At 44.0% G+C, this 19,273-nt stretch overlaps 1 protein-coding gene and 1 long non-coding RNA gene across 3 annotated transcripts in view; both read left to right on the top strand.

Moving 5' to 3' along the window:
- Positions 1 to 19,273, top strand: part of PPM1H (protein phosphatase, Mg2+/Mn2+ dependent 1H) — a 121,903-nt gene that overhangs the window by 5,712 nt on the left and 96,918 nt on the right. The gene's annotated exons all lie outside the window — the stretch shown is intronic.
- Positions 8,791 to 10,755, top strand: LOC112947657. Its single transcript, XR_003249452.1, has 3 exons — positions 8,791 to 8,844; positions 9,535 to 9,663; positions 10,704 to 10,755. It is a non-coding gene; the product is annotated as an uncharacterized LOC112947657 (long non-coding RNA).

Below are 19,273 nucleotides of genomic sequence, written 5' to 3' on the forward strand. Positions count from 1 at the left end.
AGAGCAGAAGCACCTTTTTTTTTATCTTCTCTTTGTGTTCTTTCTCAGGTTAAGTATGCACACATTGTAAAACATAATGCATTACTTAAAAAAAAAAATGGTTACATCTCTGTGTCTAGGTGAATTTCTGTTCTTTAGTTATTTCTGTGATTCAGAACACACAATTGGATAGGAACTGATATAAGGAAGCTTAAAGTTCAAATCCTATGTATTTTCCTACAGAACCTCAAACACTCTTCCTGTGAACTATTTTTCTATGCACGAAGTAATGCTAACTCTAACATACCTTGTCAAACAGTTATTTAAGCTTGAACCACATAAAACAGGCTACAGAAACCTCACAGTGGTTGTAAGAGCTTCAGAAATCCCTTTCCTCGTATAAAGCTGGGGTGTCTGCATATGCTATAACACTTAATATTTATGTGATGCCTCTAATCTGCCAGGTGTTTTGCAAATAGTAATCTCAAAATAACTTTGCTGAAAACCATACCTGTATGAATGTTTCAGTCCTTCAGATGATGAAGCTGAGGCAGGGAGGATAAGCTTTGGCAAGGAGATAGGCATGGACATCACGAACATTGAAAGTGAGTCTCAAGTTTAAAGATCTGGGCTTGAACTACTGTGTATTTTTCCTGCCTTTGTGTGCTAGACTTTTGCTATGTGGTTTCTGATTTCTCAGAGAGAGAGAAAAAAAAAGGGGGGGTGGAGGGGGGAAGTTGTTGGTCTCCCAAAGGCTTGAGACTGTTGTTGTCTCATGTGTTTCTGAGAAGACAGCTTGAGCACAATCCAGGCTCCTGGTGCTGGAGACAAGCTGTGTCCCTGCAGACAGCTGTAGCTCATTCCCCTCTTAGCTTGGTGCTGGCAGGGCTCAGCAGATGTTACCTGCAGTCAGTCCTGCTTGCTTTAGTTGGATTAGATATTGCTGCTGCACAGCTCGAGAAAGGTATAAGCAGCCACAGCTTGGCAGAATTATCATCGTGCTATAAAGTAACCTGACAGGGCTGTGCCCCTTAGGATGAACCCCTCTGATGCTGTAAATGTGATGAAATTTAACATGTTCACTCTGACCTTGAAAGGAAGCTCTGCAGCATCGCACAAATCATTCCAGTGATGGGGTCCATATATCACATGATAAGGAAATATGGTTTGTAGGCTTAGGGATAGGTAAGTGGCTTCTGTGTTGAGCTGTATTTTGTTGGCTTTTAACTGCCTATGGATTTTCTTTTCTTTCTCCATTAAAAAGAACAATAAGGAGGTTACTTGTAAGACTTGGTTCCTGCGTAGCCAGCTATGTTTGTGAACTGGACTTTGTGTTTGGCATGGCTGGATAGAATTCAGGGCATTATCCCAAATAGTCTCCCTGCTTGTGCATTACCTAAAGCAGAAGGGACCATGGTTTCCAGTGCACAGAACATGAAACTTAGCCGAGTTGGCGAGGGAAATCCCAGCCTGTGTCCAGGGTATGGACACAGCTGGTCTGCTTGACATCTCGGCCTCTTAAATGAAGCTTTGATCAATTCCTGAGATCTAAGGGGGGGTATGGAGAAGAAAACAAACAAACAGGCAGCTGGCACTGGTACAGACCGTGGTGGGAGGCAGCTCTGAGCAGGAGCGTTTCCCTTGAGAATCCATAGATGAGAAAACCAAAATATGAACCCTCTACATTACTCTGCACTTGTGCCAATTTAAAAATAATAATAGTCTCTTCTTATTTGATAGTGAAGTTTATCAGTGTTGCTGTGGCAGAGCTGCTCACAATGCTTAATACTGAGTGGGAATTACAGCTCTCCAAGGCCTTCATTCCTCGTTTCAAATCTCCATCCAACACGGCCAGGCTCAGTGGGGAGGGAGCCCGCTGGGGAAAGGCAGGATTGCTGAAGTGCAGGAATATGGTAAGTGCTGTATCCTAGGAGACCCTCCTGCTCTGCACAACTGAGAAGATATTTAAAAAAGAAAAAAGACAACAACCCATAGTGGTAACTTGGCACAGCTCACTTGGGTGATTATCACCTGTGTTTTGCTTGGCCTCATGCCCTCCTGTTCCTTTCCCTTAGTCCTAGGGGTTGAGTTGGCCCTACGTTGGTCCCAGGGTGGCTCCGGAACGGTCTCCCAAATGTCCCTGCAGGCAATAGAGGGCGAAGGGGCCTGGTCTGGCTTGGGGAGGCAGCTCGGCCTTGCCCGGGCCGCCTTCCCGCTGACCCGGAGCCCGGTGCCTCCCTCTCCTTCCCTTGTGGGAACGTCAGCTGGGCCCTGACTGTGGCGGGAGCCTCCTTTCCAGGGGAGGGACCTTGTCAGACGCCTTCAACTCTGATCTTTTCCTAGTAGAGGCCCTGGTCTTGATGCTCACAGGGCCTGGAAGAGGGGTGGCCATTTTCAGTCTCCCTTTGTGGTGTTTTTTTGGGGAAGTGGTACTGTAAAATGTACAGTCCCGGCTGACTGTTTTCAGTGCTGTTCCAACTCCTTTGCCATCCACGCTTTCTCCAATGTTGCTTTATAGTTTTGGTGGTGTCAGTTAATACAATTGCTCAAAGTAGTCAAATTAGTTTGGGGCAGAAAGGGCTAGGGGGCAGGAATAGGAATACGTGGACCATCTTGTGTATGCTTTCAGTTTTTAATTTACTTCTTACTGGTACAATAAGAGGAGAACAACAGATTGAGCTTTGCACCTTACTTATTTTGTACCGGGGAAGAAGTCTCTCTCCCCGTGGGTGCATATGTGGGGTGGAAGCAGAGCACGTCCTGCCTGTGGGTTCGCGGTGGTTTTATGGATCACGCTGTCATGTGTATCCTGCTGCACAACATCCTTGGCCTGGAGTTAGAGAGCTCACAGACTGGGAATCCTGTTGTCGTCACAGCTCTACTTCTAATCTCTTTCCACTTAAATTCTCCTTTAGAATCATCTGGTCCCATGGCAAACTATCTCTGTGTAGTCCTGCCTACTTATCTGCCCATTTGCTTGAAGGTACCAACACGGGAGGGATTCTCTGCTCCTCCTCCAAGCCTGTCTGAATTTTCCTAATTTATCCCTCTGTCTTTTATGACCTGTTATGACAACTTCTACTCTACAAGCTTCTTCCCTGCAGAGAGGTGAAAGAAATCAAGCTGTAGCCAAAATCCACAGCAGATCTGCTTATTTATTTATTTATTTATTTTGGTGGAGCCAGAATTGGTTCATTCAGGGCAAGCATTGTTTGTCTATCTTCAGGTATGGGTTAGAGACCTCCTAGCTGATGCATAGTACAAGTTTTTGTGTGAGTTTTTTTCTATTGTAAAAGAGCTATTGGAACAGATATAATAATCTGTTCCTTGTCTGAGTCTCCCATCAGAAGTGGGACTGACAGTAGACTTGCAGCTTTTGTGGTGCCTTCTGTGGAGAAGCATTGTCCTCTCCTCCCAATCCCACAAAAAGTGAGAGAGAAAAGAGGAGAAAAAATGTTATTTTGCTCTTCTGCTGAGGTCTCTGTTTTCTTCAGATCCAGCAGGCTGTCCGACAGACCCTGCACTGTGAGCACCTCGGGCTGTCTGGAGTAGCAGCTTCAGCCTTTACAGAACTGTCAGACACTTGATATCATGGACTGGGGTGAAACCGTAGCCCTTGCATGGCAGCTACCTGGGCAAAGACTTGGTCCTTCTGTGTCAGATGTGGTGTTTAAAAACAGAGCACTTAAAAAGCTAAGTAAGGGTCTAAGAAAATACAGCAGACATTGCAGCTTTGATTTTATTTTTTTTTTTGGCTTTTGGACGATGCGGTTTTGGTGTAAGGGAGGTCAGTGTCAGAATAATGAATTGCTCAAAGTGCCGCTGATCTTTATTTTTTCTTTTTATTTTTGTTAACTTTCTACCCTGTCCCTTTCTGATACAGAATGAAATTGAAGAATTTTTTTTTTCCCGTCCTGGGTTTTTTCTTTTTGGTTCGCAATCTGTGCTGCCTGTTCATGAGGAGGACAAGAGGAGAAGACACTGTGGATCTAACAGCAGGAAGTAAACCTGCCCAATTACCTAATTGGGTACAATGCTGCTGAAATTGGATCACATCCATCATACCCGAGAGCAGAACTTTGTCCATGGAGCTTTTGGTAACTTGTTTTGGAGCTGATTGCTGCTGGAGGAGAACAGCTGTGCACTTGCACTGCTGCTTCATGTGGGGCTTTGCTGAACGGTGGAGAAGAGGGGACGTGTCCTGCCCGTGCTTGGGGCACGGGCTCTCGCTTCCTTCGTTTCTGGGCACTACATGGGGTTTCTGCCCTCTCTCCGTGTCTCCCATTCATTCCACAGGTTCCATTTCTGTGCAAGCACTGGAGCTGTCTGAATACGGTGCTTATTTTTTTGTTTATTTGTTCAGCAGTAAGTGATCGTTTGCAGGGGCCTGTGCAATAAAACTAGGTTCCTTAAATTACTAGTTTATAGCAGTTTTAAAAGGAGCATTTTGGAGAAAGAGCTTTTTCTTCCAAATCTGTTCAAGGGTCTTTGTTTCGTTTGTGAATAGTCAATTTTTGAGTTGAAATTTAATCTGGAACCTGCCTTAAGCTAATTTTTGTTTTTCTTTGCTGCTATTATTTGTAGGTGTCTTTATTAGAAAAGGAAATTAAAAGCCCCCTTTCCCACTACTTTCCAAGGAACTCCATCACTTGATCTTTGTTCGAAGTTGTAATAATTTTTCGTTAGAAGTTTTAAGTGCCCTGCAGTGAAACTTGCACCAAATGGTATGGGTGGAGCTCTCCATACACAGCTCCACACATGGAGGTAGAATGTGCCATATTCAGGTATTTAGAACTGAAGAGCACTGATCACTGAACTACCTACAAATGAATATAATCGCTTAAAGCGTCATATGCAATATAAGGTTGTGAGTTGTTGGTCTACATTGGACAATTTCCATTTTTCAGAATCAAACCCATAACTAAATATGAAACAACGTAAATAAAATTTTACCTCTTCCGCTCTCCCACTCCCCTTCTTTGAGTTTCATTTGAAGGTGAAAATTTAAATTAGCCATGCATCCTCTAGACTGCTATAATTGGAACTGATGATCACTTTTTGTAACACTAAAACTTACAATGTTCTTTTAAAAGCTGGTAAAACGGGACATAAAACTGACGTGGGGGATTCTTCCTCTCTCCCTTACCTTGTCCCATGTCACGCTGTTACACCTCTCATCATGCGCTTTCAGTTCTTGTCTTTATTCTCCTCAACCAACCTCATCAATCTAATTGAGATGAGTATCTCACTGGCCTTTGCAAAATGTCGATGACAACTTTCTCAAGACGGGACTCCCTCCAGTTTACCTTTCAATGTCATTTTAAGGTCTCTGCATTCCTTTCCAGTTGCACAAAGCCTGGAATTACAGCCTAGCAAATTCCTGCAACAGCCTCTCTAGAGTAATCCCCTAAAATCCCAGGTCTATGAATTGTAATTCTATTAGCTGTTAATCAAATGAAGTCTGGAAGAATGAAGCTGGCATGTGAAAATGTGGGAAGTTCCATATCTCTATCTTTAATCCTTCTTTTAGAGGGAAAAAAAAGTTATAGGCTAATGTGATTATCTGTAATCCCATTCTTACTTGGTTTTAGAAAAGTGTCTGATTCCTAATTTATAAGCCAGTTTTGTGAAACACTCCGAATGCTTTTATGTAGGGGCTGGTGAGTTATTTTGCAGTTATGTTACTGCTCAGCTGATTGTCTCTGAGAAAATATTGGTAGCAAGAGGAAAATAAATACCTATAGCTGGCAGTTAGTTTCTAAACTGTTGTGCAGCATAATTTAGAAAATTTGAAACCAAGAGGATATAAGTGGAAACACAAAACTAGCATAATCCTTTCAGGTATCTATGTGTATGTATAAACACAGGAAAAAACCCAACCTATACATACACTGCAGATTGCTTTTTGGAATTTTCTAAGCCCAAAGGTTTACATTAAGATTGCATTATTTGCTAGCGTGTTATTACTGCTAAAGAAATGGCTGTACTTAATACAGACCTGGGAAAAGCCTTCCAATTAGCAGAACTGTCTCTGAAAAAGAGAAGTGAATGATCTGGGAAGTTTTTCCCTATTGAGGCACAAGTTGTTCCTTTCGGTGCTGACCGAACAAAAACAGTAACTTCTGTTGAAACGTTACTATGAAGTGTTAGAAACGCCACTGGCCCAGTGGAGAGAGACAGAAGTGAAAAGAATAAGCAATTCCTTGGTGTATTCCTGTGTACAAGCAACCTCAGTGCAAAGAATTAACGCAACCAAATACTTTGTCAGCACTGCTCTGGAGACAAGGATCTTTGTGTTGGGTGAAATGCCAAGTGCAACCTGAGCTCAAGGTCTTTTAGTGCCAGCACTTGATAATATTGAATTAGTTTTGTTCAGAGGTTCAGGGTATTGTCTGCAAGCCCTGTGTAGGAGGAAGAGCTGCCCTAATTTCCCACTTTCCAGGGAAGAAAATGAAGTTGGAGCCACCACAGAGGCAGCGTGATGCTGGGGCTCGTGGACTTTGAGAGCACCGTGGTTCTCCACGTGGTGACTCTGGAGATTCCTTGTTTGCGGTAGAAATGGGGGTGAGAGAGAGAAGAGAGGAAATAGGTTTGGAAGCAGGGAGTAAACTACCTCACTCAAATGGCTGCTTCATGTGTAGGCAAAGCCTACAAGAAGTCCAAGTCAAAAAGACGGCAGTGTTGGAATACAGAGAAGTGGATGCGGGAGTGAGAACGCATCCCCTCTGGGGCAGCTTGTGTGTAAACTGCTGAGAATGAGGTGCTCACCCCTAGCTATGGGCAAAGCAAAAATGCAGGAGCGATGGCTATGGAAACCAGTTGAGAATTTGGAAATGTAGAGGAGGTGGAAGAGAGGAGACAGAAGTCAAGCCTATAAAACCAAGAGGCTGCACACTAAAGGCAGGCCCTTTTGTGGGGAGACAGAAACCCCAACCACAGAAAATGAAAGGTCACAAGGAGCATTGAAAGACAGCACTTCTCTGTGAAATTCAGCATAAATCTGCCAAATTTACTCCCTAAGGACATGTAGTTGTACAAGCTTCTTCAGTAGCCTGGAGCCTTTTGCCTCAGTCTGCCCTGACATCTAGGATCTAAAGGTGAAAGAGTGTTTAAAAGCAGAGTGTGAGATAGGCTAGATTTTATATGAAAAGCATAAAAATGTCTCTGGGTTGTCTTGATACCTATCACACTTTACTGCATGAGAATGACTACTAGGCCTTAAGGAAAATGTTCTGCTATGGTTGGGTTCATTCCAGGATTAACCTGGTGTTTCTCATATTCTACCTGCAATATCTGGGCTGCAGCAGAAAGTGGGGTGGAATTGGTGGGAAATCAAACTGAGCTGCTAGGAAAATTTTTAAAGGTGTCTTTTTGGTTTCAATGGTAATGAATGGAATTCATTTCAATGTAAATGATCATTTTTTGGATCAATATCTTGACTAGATACAAAAAAAATCATGGGAGAAGATCCTTGTGTGAAGACTGTGAAAGAAATTGAAAATGGCAGCACAAACTGCTAAAAAATGTTGTGTAGGTTCCCTGTATTAAAAGAAAGCTTCTTAAATAAAAGCTTATGTGAAGGGGGTGGGGAACAGACTTTTCATTTTAGGAGTCTCTAGTTAAATACTTCAGAAAGCAACTTTCTTTGAGAGCGGATATGTTTATTTTATAGAATTCTAAATTAAAGGCTTTTCTGAAGCTAAGAAATGAGGAAAGTTACCATAAAAGAAGAAAAATAATTGTTATTTTTTCTTTGATGTTATGTAACATTTTATTCATTATCTTTCAGTTCTTGCTTTTTTTTAAATCCCACATTTGAGAAACAAAAAGTATGAGATACATGATGCAAATATCTGTCCTTTTTTGCTGCTTGGCCTCAATCTTCTCTTGAGGTTCTCTGTTTTGTTGGAAAATACCGGCTTAATTGCAAGCCCAGGAGTCAGGTTAGGATCTGCATTGCTGAAAGTTCTGTGAATGGTTAAATGCAGAATTCAGCCTAGTTGTTCAAGAGTAACTCCAGGGTTAAGATCCTTTATTAAGGTCTGTGTGCCTGGACTCTTGGCCTTTGCTACCCCGGTGTAGGACAGGAGTTGAAACTCAACAGAAAGACTCATCCCTCTTGGCTCTTGCCTTTAATGCATGCTGATAGAAGCTAAAATATTAGGAAGAAAAATGGAACAAGTGAGGCTGCTTGGGTTTCTTAAAATAAGTTTGAGCTTTGAATGAAAGAAGTGAGGCAGCATAACCAAATTCCCCTGCAGCTGTCTGAAAGGAGCTCGATTTCCCTGAATTTTCACACCCCTCCCATTGGAGGCATGAAAGAACCGTGAGGTTCTGGCTGCCTTTCCCTGACATTGCAGGAGTAACATTTGGAAAGGACTTGACAGAAGCAGAACCTGCACGTTGCTGCAGTGAAGGTGTGAGGAGCGCTGAAGGCTGATCACCAGCCAGAGGTCACCAGGCTGATAGCACAGAAGGTGTGTGAATTCCAAGTGCATTAGTCATAAAGAGCTAACTGCTCAAGAAGCAGCTCGGTCTGGAGGAATTGGCAACATAGTCTTGACTTTGGAAATAAGAAGGGAATTGAAAATGGTTTCTCATGTGGGGGTTTTAACAAGATCTAAAACAAACTAAACTATCTCTAAGGAGACAGGCTTACTAGTAAGCAAAAGGAGGAGGCTGCAGCGCAGGAGCACCTGGCACTTGCTGCAGCACCGGGCAGCGGGGCGAAGGGTGCAGGAGGTACGTGGAGACTGCGGGCGCTTCCCACGGGAACCTGCTCCAACCAAAGGCAAAAAGAGGTTGGCTGGCAAACGCGTAGCCTGAGAAAGGAGAGTGGGGTGGATCTTCGCTCGTGTCGTCTTGGTGAGTGGGGAAAAAATAGCAGGATTTTCATCTTCCAGGCATGATGTAAGCAGGTTTTGGGGGAGCTCTTGTTAGAGCATCATTGTGAGTCACTGCTCTCCTACTGCTGGAGTAGTGAAGCAGACATTATACAGTGCAATTCTTTGATTATTTTTTTAAAGATATATATATATATATATAGCTATATGCACACACACACATATTCATATGTATATATACACATATACATACATGAAATGGATAGTTCTTAGTTTTTCTGCAGGCTTGCCGTTCTGCTTCTAGTCATCAGTTGTTGACTGACTTTGAAGAAATGGGAGTTAGAGGTTTAATACCCACATAATCAGTTAACAAGATTTCTGCTGGAAATACATACATTGCTCAATGTCACATCATTCCTCATTGCTAATGTAAAATTTTATATGGCCTAATTAAATTGCATTTTTAAACATTGGCAAGCACTGAGTTGATTGCTATATTTTGTCCCACTTTCTTGGTAGTGACCAAATGAGGGTTTCGTGTCTGCTTTACTCCCCTTATTCTCTTTTACTTATTTGGAAGTAATCTGAGTGCAGGAAATGTGAGTGCTGCCAGGCTAGACTACTTGAGGAGCTTCTGTCTAGTCCTAAAATGCTAAAGGCTTTTGCTTCTCTCTGGATTTGAATGCACTTCGGTTGATGTGACTTCCTTCAGGAACTGCAGAAGCTCAGCCTTCCACTTCCCATTGGAGACGTGCATAGTCAGCTCCTCTTGCACCTTCCTTTGGCACCTGCTTTCTTTAGAGTCCCACCTGTTGGATATGCGGCCACTGCTGATCTGCAGGTGAGAGCTTATCCAGTGTTGTTCAGCACGCTGTAAATCAGTTGGAAAATAAAACTGGTGAGCTGGGGAGGTTGGTTGTGTAGAAGGTGAATCCAACTTATTTCAGGAAATGTGAAATCTAATATCTGGAATATCCAGTACCTGGCCAGGTAACTGAGGAGACAGTCCACTTTTGTGTTGGACTTGGGGAGCACAGGTGAATTGTAAGCAAGATTCCTCCTCCTCCTCCTCCTTGTGTCTGTTCACATGCTGTTCTGCTGCCCTGCGGCAACCACGGCCAGAGTGGCAAAAGCAGAATTTTACAGCAGTGTTTGTTAGACTTTGAGGCCATGGAAGCCGGTGATAGCAGGTTCTGGAAGAGGGTATTAAATCTGTTCATTGTTCAGCAGCTGAGAGGATGAAGGAGCTGCCACCAAAAATCCTTGCTTGTCACAGTCTGTGCATTTTTTGGTGGGTCTTTGGAATTTTTTGCAGAGAGGGGAGGAGTCTTATGCCTGCAAAGGTGATTTATTTTATCTCCTTTTCCCCTTATTTCATGGGTGCAATTCATGTTAACAAAGAGGAAGATATGGTCACCAAACTGTGGCGTAGTCTGATAGGATCCTAAGGAAATGTATTTTCACTCAATCAACTCTGAACAGCAATTTGGTCTCGAAAATTTGAAATAAAACTCCCGCACCTGATGGGAGTCTGTGCAATGTTGGAGTCACCAGCATTGGTGCTGCCTCGCTGCAGACTCTGGCTTTGCCATGGGGAGCTGCCCCACCTGGGAGAGCAGCTGGGGAACGTGCATCCCAGCAGAGAGCACAGATCTCACCTGTGCCTGTTCACAGTGACCTCTCGGATGGTGTTTTGGGGAAGAAATGGTTCTGCTGTCTTGAGCAAAGTCCCTCTAGAAAGTGAGCATGTGGTTTCTGAAGTAAACAAATCCATCATCTTCCTTGCAAAAGGGAGACATGTCCCCCAGCCTGTCATTTTTGTGATCTTGAAAGTGTTTTGTATTCTTTTGCCCATGACTTTCCTTTGTCTCTTCCCCTCAGATTCCCTCTTGATATTCAACTGTTGCAAGCAGACCATGGGGGATGAAACGGAAACCTTCTGATTACTTCTTTGTGCAAGCAGGCTGCCTCCCTTTGTTTTGCCCTGTTGGAGATGGCAAAGCCACGTTGCTCCGCTTCCCAGCTGCGCTCATATTCTTGTGTGACCTGCTTGTTTTGTGAACTAGGTTTCCTTATGACCTTCAGTCTTTTTACTTAGTTGTTCAGCAAATCATAAAGAGAAAAAATGATGTCCAAAGAGAGACAATGCCATTATCTTTCATGTTGCCGACCTTCCGTCTGCAGCACCACATGTTACTGCGTTACCTGTTTAATCTGGGGAGCAGGGTGTTTTGGAATGCCAAGGTGGTTATCACTCTTTAACTCCTCAGAGGTTGCTAAGCCTCTGAGGCCTTACCCTCAGACCAAGAACCCTTCCTGCACAAAACCTGCAAGCTCCTCATATCACAAAAGCTGTTACCCGCTGCTCAGGTGGTGACACGGTGCTCTAGAAAAGGCCTCGCTTTCCCTGAAGGATACTAGGCTCTTCTTTCTCCCTGTATGCGCAGGCCATGCCAAGCTGTCCTTCAACCACAACAGAAGATCGTGGAGTTGTTTACAGAAGATCATACCGTGAGGGCCACTTCTGCGTTATCCCCAACCCACATCTCTTCCCTCTTCTGTTGAGTGCTCAAAATAGCTTTCACCCTTACCAAAGGGTCAGGCGTCCCACGTTACAGGGCTGCTGGAAACCCCTGTGAACCTCCGTGCCGTCGGCTGGGTCCGGAAGCGCAGCGCTGTGCTGGGAACCCTGTGTGAGCCTGAAGAACCCTGTACGGGCAGGAGTGCTTCTGCAGGGCGCTCACGAAGCATTTCTGTACCTTGTCTTCCTGCCCTTGATCCTTCAGAGCGAGGCAAAGCAAAAAGAGAGAGAAATCAAACCTGTATCTGCCCTGGACATGCATCCTGGCTGGAGTTTGGCTTTACGGCATGGCCTTCTCCCAGCAGAGCCCCACTCTCTTCTGGGGTCCTGCTTCTTGCCTTGTCTTGTGAGCCAGTAACTCTCGTCTCTCCCCTTTCTGATGTGTCCCCGAGTTCTGCAAGCGCCTTTCTTTTTCTTTTTTCTTTCTGATTTTTAATTCGTATGTTTTCCTGCACTTGTTCTGTTCTGAAGAAGTGCTTGCCTATTTGGGAGAAATACTGGGCAAAGTTTCAACGCTATCAGCTGGTGGTTTTCTTAAGAGCTGGTCTCCGTATTATTATTTTTTGTCTGCAGCTTAGAATAGCTCGCTATTAAAATAACCACCTCCTTTGATTATTAAAAGAAAGGCATAGACAGACTTACCATAAGTCTTTGGAAAAAGGCCAGCAGGATTAAGTGCTGCCTGCACATTCCCATGTAGTGAAGCTTGCTAAAGATTACGCGTGGAGATCTTACGAAACTCTCCTAGCCATCCATAGCTCATTGTCTGACAGTCTGCAAGTGAGGTGCTTGAGGAGGATTAAAACAATTCTTTGTGTAATAATAGCACTTCTGTCATCAAGTGTAATGGTAACAAATCCAAATTTCAACTGTTATTTATGCAGCATTTTAAGGCTCCTGTTGAAACCATCCGTTCTTCATTTCAGAACATTTTGAAAGTGAAAATACCAGGGTAGTTCTCATGGTTTACAAAAAGAAAATGCTTTTTTTTTCTCTCTTTTATTCCAATTTCAGATTCTGTTTCCAACCATTGCTGCTGTGCCTTCTGTTTTTCTCAGCACTTGGCAGAGCGAGGGGAGGTGTAGGAGGAGAGGCAATTGGTGTTTAGTTCTTCATATGCTTTCTAATTTATACTTGGGTTGATTATATATGCATCTAGAGCAAATAGGCACACATGCATATAAATAGACATGCATATGCATGTACTAAATAGAGATACATCATGATTTTCTTGTTATAGACAAATACTGTATCATCTTCCAGGGCTTCCTTGCTTTGTGCCTGATAAAAATCCTGATTATGTGTGTTCATTTATATACTGTTCCTGCAGACGAGAAAGTTTTGATAAAGATGCAGCGACTGAGACGTCTTCCATTTTTGAGGTCATTCAAGTTCTTATATCAAATCTGTGCCCTTCTGATAGTGAGTAGAACTGAAGCCTCGAGAGGCTGCAGTGGCCGAGGGGTGACCGTGCGCCAAGGCCGCAGGGCACCCAACGCGATCTGCAGCGTCAGGAGCCCACGGTGCCATCGCCGCCGCTTCGCCGCGGGCCTGGATTGGGCCCAGTCCCCAAAGGGGAGGTCTCTGCTGCTCAGCATTGCCCTTGATCGGGGATTGAGTGTGTGGGGCAGCCCGGCCGCTCCCCAAGGGCGTGCGGAGGCTGCCGGGCTCCGGGGCCGTGTCTGCTGCCAGCACTGGGTCGCTGCGCTGGGCTTTCGTGCTGCTCCGTCTGTCCTGCGCTCCGGGCAGCTCGGAGCTTCCTTACTCCTTATTTTGGTATTGAGGAAAAGGATGAAAAGGAATCTCTGTCTTCACGTCAAATATATGTATCTTTGGTGAAAATGAGTTATTTTAATGTTACTGAATGCTTCCTTCTTTCATAATCATTGTCATGCAGCAGAGCTGTCACCAGGCTGCTATGAAATTGGTCTGCAGATCTGCAGTTAGCGAGGAAAATCCATTGAAGTGACACAGACTGGGTTTCACCGTCTTATTTTTCTCCACAACCTGAAATTTCCAAAATGCAGAGTACAAACTTATTTAATACTGTATTTTGAAGCCCCAGACCATGTTTTTTTCACCTTGATGCAGCCTGATCTCACCATCGTGCTTCCTGGGCTGAGAAAAGAAGCTGGAGGGACGTGCCCAGTGGGAGTGTTTGCAGGGCAGAGCAAGCAGCTCCCAGCAGAGGCCTTCCAGCTCGCATCCCTAGGCAGAGCTGACAGGGACTCGGCAGGAACACGGGAGTGCCAGGCTGGAGTGCTCCATGAGAGGCGGGAATGCGGGTTTGGGAGGGAAAGCAGAGCTAGGAGGACAAAGCTGAATGCTTGGGCAATTTGGGCTGTGCTGTTTATTAGGGCTAAGGAGCCTGTGGGAAGAACACGCTGAGCTTTGCAGATAATCTTCAGCCTTATCTTCTTGTGTTTGCAACCTGCCCAGAAGTAGAGGGTGGATAAGATTTGACCTCTGCGCATTGCACTCCCGGGGTATTGTGTAATGTTCTGGTATCATCGTACGTTAAAGGATGTTGAAAAAACTGCAGGATGAAGGAAAAGGCTATAAAAATGATTCAAAGGCTGGAGAAAATGCCTTAGAGCAGGAGGCTTGGATGTGATCTATGTAGTTGGCTAAAAAAGATTGAGAGGTGATATGGTTAGAGAGTTGTGAAAATATTTATGTAGGGAAAAATCATTATTAGGGGGCCTCTCTTCTTCCAGTGAAGAAAAGCAGGATGCAAACTGAGCCGTGGGAGCTAAAACTATCCATTTAGATGAGAAGCGCTTCCCCAGGGTGCTATTTCAAGGCCCTGTCAGGGAAACTGGAGAACTTTCTATCTTCCTGCCTTAACTTGAAGAGCGCTGATGGACCTAGTGCTGCTACAGGCACAAATGACTGAGGTTAATCCGAGGTATTTTTGTCACCTCTAAAGAGCCACGACAGAGTAGCGTTGAGCCATACCGTAAACTTCTACCTGGCTCCAGAACTTTGTGTGCTCTTTAAAAATACCCTAATTAACAAAAGGAGCTGTGATGGTTTGCCTAGCAGTTGCTTGTTGTTAGTTGTGGCACTTGTGTTTAGGGAAGTCTTTCCCGTGGAGCTGTTGGGAGGTGCTCGCGCTGCCCTGACCGTAGGTGGTTCCAGCCCTGTCAGCAGCGATGGAGACGCCTGGCGCTTCCCCCCATTGGGGAAAGCTCAGCTCGGCTGGGCTTGGCTTTGAGCAGGCAGTTGAGCCCAAACGCGCTGTGTGCACGTGCGAAATAGACTTGCCGGGTGAATTTATGTCTCTGATGCTTTCTAATTAGCGAATTCCTGTTCTTAAAGTATTTGTACTTCTGCTGTATTGTGTACTCTGTGTTTACCCTCGTGCTGCTTTCGCTGCTTGAGGAACACTGGCTTGTATTTTGATTAATTCTCATTAATTAAAGAGGAGCTTTTGCGTCACTGCATTTCTGTAGCCCTTTGATTTCTTTTATCAAAACCCCCAAGGAGTTACAAAATATCCACCAGCTCTCTGCCATATCTGCATAAATACTTAATTGTGGTGTGATCGCATTAATATAACTTCTTGTTCCTTAGTTTAATTAGTGCATGTTGTTTGGTAGCATGAGCCCTGAAAAGAAAAACCTACTTAGTTTCCTACATAAGGAAGCAATGATCCTTTGTGAGAAACAGTACTTGTAGGGTGTGTATAGTTGTAAATGTGTGTATGTGCATCTGTGCATATAGATACATATGTGTTTTGGAGCATGTTTCTGTCAAGATGTGGCCCTGCGTGCGGGACAGCTGCTCGGGTGCTGGATCCTGCATGCGCTTCAAGCAGAGCGGGGCCGCGAGGAGCGCGGGCTGGAGGCGACGCTCGTGCTCTAACCTGCACATGAAGACTGGTGTTTGTCACCAGTCTGTCTCCTTGTTACCTTGCTGCTGCTAGCTGGCATTGGAAATGCGATAAACCGGGCAGAAAGATCCGAGTGTAGCATCCTGTGCTGTTTCGAGATCTGTATTAAAGTCCGTATTAAAAATGTCAGATGATCAATCAAAACCCCTTGTAACTTGATGTGCACTATTACGGTCCATGACTTGACGCACACTTGCCTACCCTGTCTTGCAGAGGTTGATGGATTGATGGATTGAAGTCTCATGGAGGTTAATTCCAGGCCAACTTGTCCAAAGAGCACAGCTCTGAGCAGAGTGTGTGGATTTTGTGAGAACACCTGGCTGGGGAGGGATCCAGGTTGCTGCTTGCACTGGCTTAGGCGTCTGCTTCACTTTAGGTGGTGCTGAATCTCAGGGCTGCCAACGGGGCAGCATTGCTAATGTCATTCTGATCTTTGGGAAGGGGTATTTTTGTAGAGGAGAGAATGAATGTGACCTTCAAGGGAGCAGCAGTGCACATAGGCCCTGATTATTGATGTGTTAGGGCTGGATGATGTCAAAGAGGCGAAATAAAACATCTCTAAAATAAACTTTTTTAGCATTGTGTTGAAGCATAATCTATTTGTAATGGAATTCTATTTATAACTTCTAGACTATGCATTTAAAATATTGATTATAGGACTTCAGTGGTTCTAACTGAAAAGATGCCTTTTATGCTACAAGAGGAGGAGGAGAGAGAAGTATCCATTTTGTATCCTAGTTTGGTTTTAAATAATGGAAAGGTTACTACCTTCACTCCCCTCCATGATAAAAAACGTAGAAATGAAGTTATAAACTGTTTTATTTTTCTTTTTAATTGTAGTACTTTATTTCTTCTGGGCCATACAAAATATAGCTGATTTTGAAGACTGACATTTTAAAAACATCAAAGAGAAGTTGACAAAGGAGACATAATCCCTCGTGTAATAGAGGAGGATGGTACAGGTTGGCCAGTTTGATGCTCTCTCTGCCCGAGTTCCCCTGAAGTGGAACTTCAGTTCAGCACTTTTGGGTGCAGTTCAGTCTTGGCCCTTAATGGCACCTCTAAGTGTAGATCTGCGGATGGCACCTCTCAGAGCTACATCTGCGGATCATTCCAGTTCCTTCAAGGCCTGGTGAGAAGACAACTGTATTCCTATGCAGAGGTGCCGAGCTCGCCATGCTTTGAGACTACCCTTCTCTGGGGTTATTTTTAGGAGGGTCGTGTCCTCCTCATGCCTGAGTCCTGTCTCGAAGTCCTGTTAAGCCCCAAGAGCTATTGCGATGCCAAGGCAAAGGTAGCAAAGGTGGCAAATAAACTGGGGAGTGGAAAGGAGTGGAAGGATGGTCTCCAGACCATCACTTCATGAAGGCGTTTGTCTGGGGATTAGTAGAACTTGGAAGATTAGCTGAGCAATGCAAACAGGGATATCCTTGAAATATGTAAAAAGATACAAAGCCTTGAGGGTGTGTCTGTGGAGGGGAGGGGGTTATTGTGGAGGGGATCCTGTTAGATTAATTGACTTGCAAATGTCTTTATAAAAAATAATCCGTGTTTCAAGTTGACAAGTCTCATATTAAAGACTAAGTCTGGATCTTGGTGTCTAATTCCTCCAAAAGGGCTGTTTCTGTCCATTTTGCAACTGAAACACTTGAAATTAATAGCACTGTACAGGCATAATTAATGACTTTTCAAGTTAGTAGAAATAACTTTGCAAGGCAAGGAATCACAGCCACCTTTTATCCCCATAAAACAAATTGGTTAGAAAAATGAATTGTAATTACTCATAAAGACATCAAAAATGTAATGAACCCTGTACCTGGATGTGGTTGATGACTTGTAAGGCTCATAACATGTATTAGCATTAACTGTACAGACATACAATATTAGGTACTGTCCTTAGCATGTCAGTAGTAGTTTCTATCAGTAGTTTTCAATGGATTTGTTTCTCTGTGTGTTTTTTTTTAAATGTATTCACTAGCATTGTTACTTCTCTGTTCTTCCACTGCAGTTTCTGCACTTTCTTTTTTGCAAATAGAATTTGTCAAATGTCTGTTGGATAAAAGGGAGTTTTGCTGTTTGCTTCCATGGAAGCAGGACAAGACCCAGCCTAGCTGGGCACTTGACCTGCTCTGCCTGTCCAAAATGTCACCCGCACGTGCGGTTGTTACTTGGGAAGGTCCATTTAATTAGTCAGCTAAAAATGTGACCTAATTACATGGTTCAGTGAGAGGCTGGGTAGCACAACAGTAACTACATAAATCCTATGTGAAAAGAACATAATTTTGAAATACTGGTTTGTAACCCCGGAGAAAACAGACGATGAGGATTTAGTTTTTCTTAAATATTAGGAACAGCACTTTCACTGTATCACTTGCATGTGGACTCAATTTACATGTCTGTGTTTGTCTGGGATTTTCTTATTTTGGATTTTCTTATCTAGACAGCGATGGCCTGTTTATGGGAACTGTCTTGTCACTGGAAAAAACATTTCAGTATTTCAGTTTGAGCGTGTAAAGTTGCTGGGAATGAACATGAACCGTTACTTTGGCTGCGTATAAGGCCTGGGAACTTTGTTTTCCAGGTGTTTTTCATCGAGGAGACAACATGAATGTTTGGTTGCTTTCATAGTTTTTGGAATATCACCTGTGCCTCTATAGTGAGACCTGCAGAAGACTTTTGTAAAATCAGTGTTTTTGTGCAGAATCTGCAGAGAAACTTGTCTGCTGCTGGAGGAGTCCTGCTTTGCCGAGATCTGCTCTTGTGTTAGGATTTTGTCTTTGAACAAAGGGCTTCTTCTAAAGCTCCTGCAAGGCAATAACAAGTTGTTTCAAATAAATACTCAGACACTCCAAAAAATGCCTTGACAGAGCCCGCTTTCCCTCTTGCAAGGGTGTCTTCCATCAACTTGTTAGTGAATTGACAGACTTCTGCCATCTTGTTCTTCCTATAATCGATGGGTCTGAATTAGAGCCTTATTGTTAACAGAAGCTGAACTCAGGTGAAGACTTTTAATAAAGTTCCTTTTTTGTTGTTGTTGGTGGTGGTAGTTGGGTTTTGTGGTTTTTTGTTGTTTTCTTTTTTTTCCCCTCCTTCAGGGTTGCTCCTACAGTGCGAGCAGCTTTCAACACTTCAGCATCAGTTCAAGCAGATAAAGAAACTGTCCTTGGAGGAAAGCAGCCCGTGGGAGCTGGCCCGGCCCTGCCAAGGAGGAGAGACCCAGGAATGTCCTTGGGTGCCGGCGGGACGGTGCTGGGAAACACCTGGATCGTGGGCATGTGCATCGCCCGCCGCGCAGCCACCAGCTCTAATCTTCTTGGCTTGGACACAGTGACTTGATTGTTACCGTTCCCTGTCACTTTGAAACTTGCTTATGTCCCAGCCAAGAAACAAGGCCTCGCAGTATGTTACTGTTAGCAGAAAAGTGAAGTGCTGCCTCTCTGTTGAGGAGAAGTTGTCCTGACCCCGTTTCTGCTGCACCAGCTAACACGGTTGTGGCCCCTTCTCTCCTGCTTATTCACTCGAGCCCAAACCTTTGTGTGGTCAGGAACAGTAGGAATAGATTAAAGACCATTTGGATTATTTTCATTGCTTTATCAGCCCAGGATACTTTTGAGAGGTAAACAGATGAGCTGAAGCTGGGCTTTCGCTTCTAAATCCCCTGTTGTCATTTGAGGGCAAGTTGTGACTGTTCTGTCTGTGGATGGCGGTTGTGTTACAATTGAAATGTGCTTATTCTTCAGATCAGTTGTGTGCGATGAGCAGCTCTGGTTCTTGCTTTTGTTTTTGTAGAAGGCTGTATCCTTTACAAATGAGGCATTTGCAATATTGTGACTTTCTGACTAGTTCTTGAATATGCTGAGAATTTTTTTTTTTCTTACAGAATCACAGAATATTTAAGGTTGGAAGGGACCTCTAGAGATCATCTAGTCCAACCTTCCTGCTCAAGCAGGCACACGTACAGCATGTGGCACAGGG

The sequence above is a fragment of the Nothoprocta perdicaria genome, unplaced genomic scaffold (genome assembly GCF_003342845.1).
Source record: "Nothoprocta perdicaria isolate Ctin4 unplaced genomic scaffold, notPer1 scaffold_240, whole genome shotgun sequence".
Taxonomy (NCBI): Eukaryota; Metazoa; Chordata; class Aves; order Tinamiformes; family Tinamidae; genus Nothoprocta; species Nothoprocta perdicaria.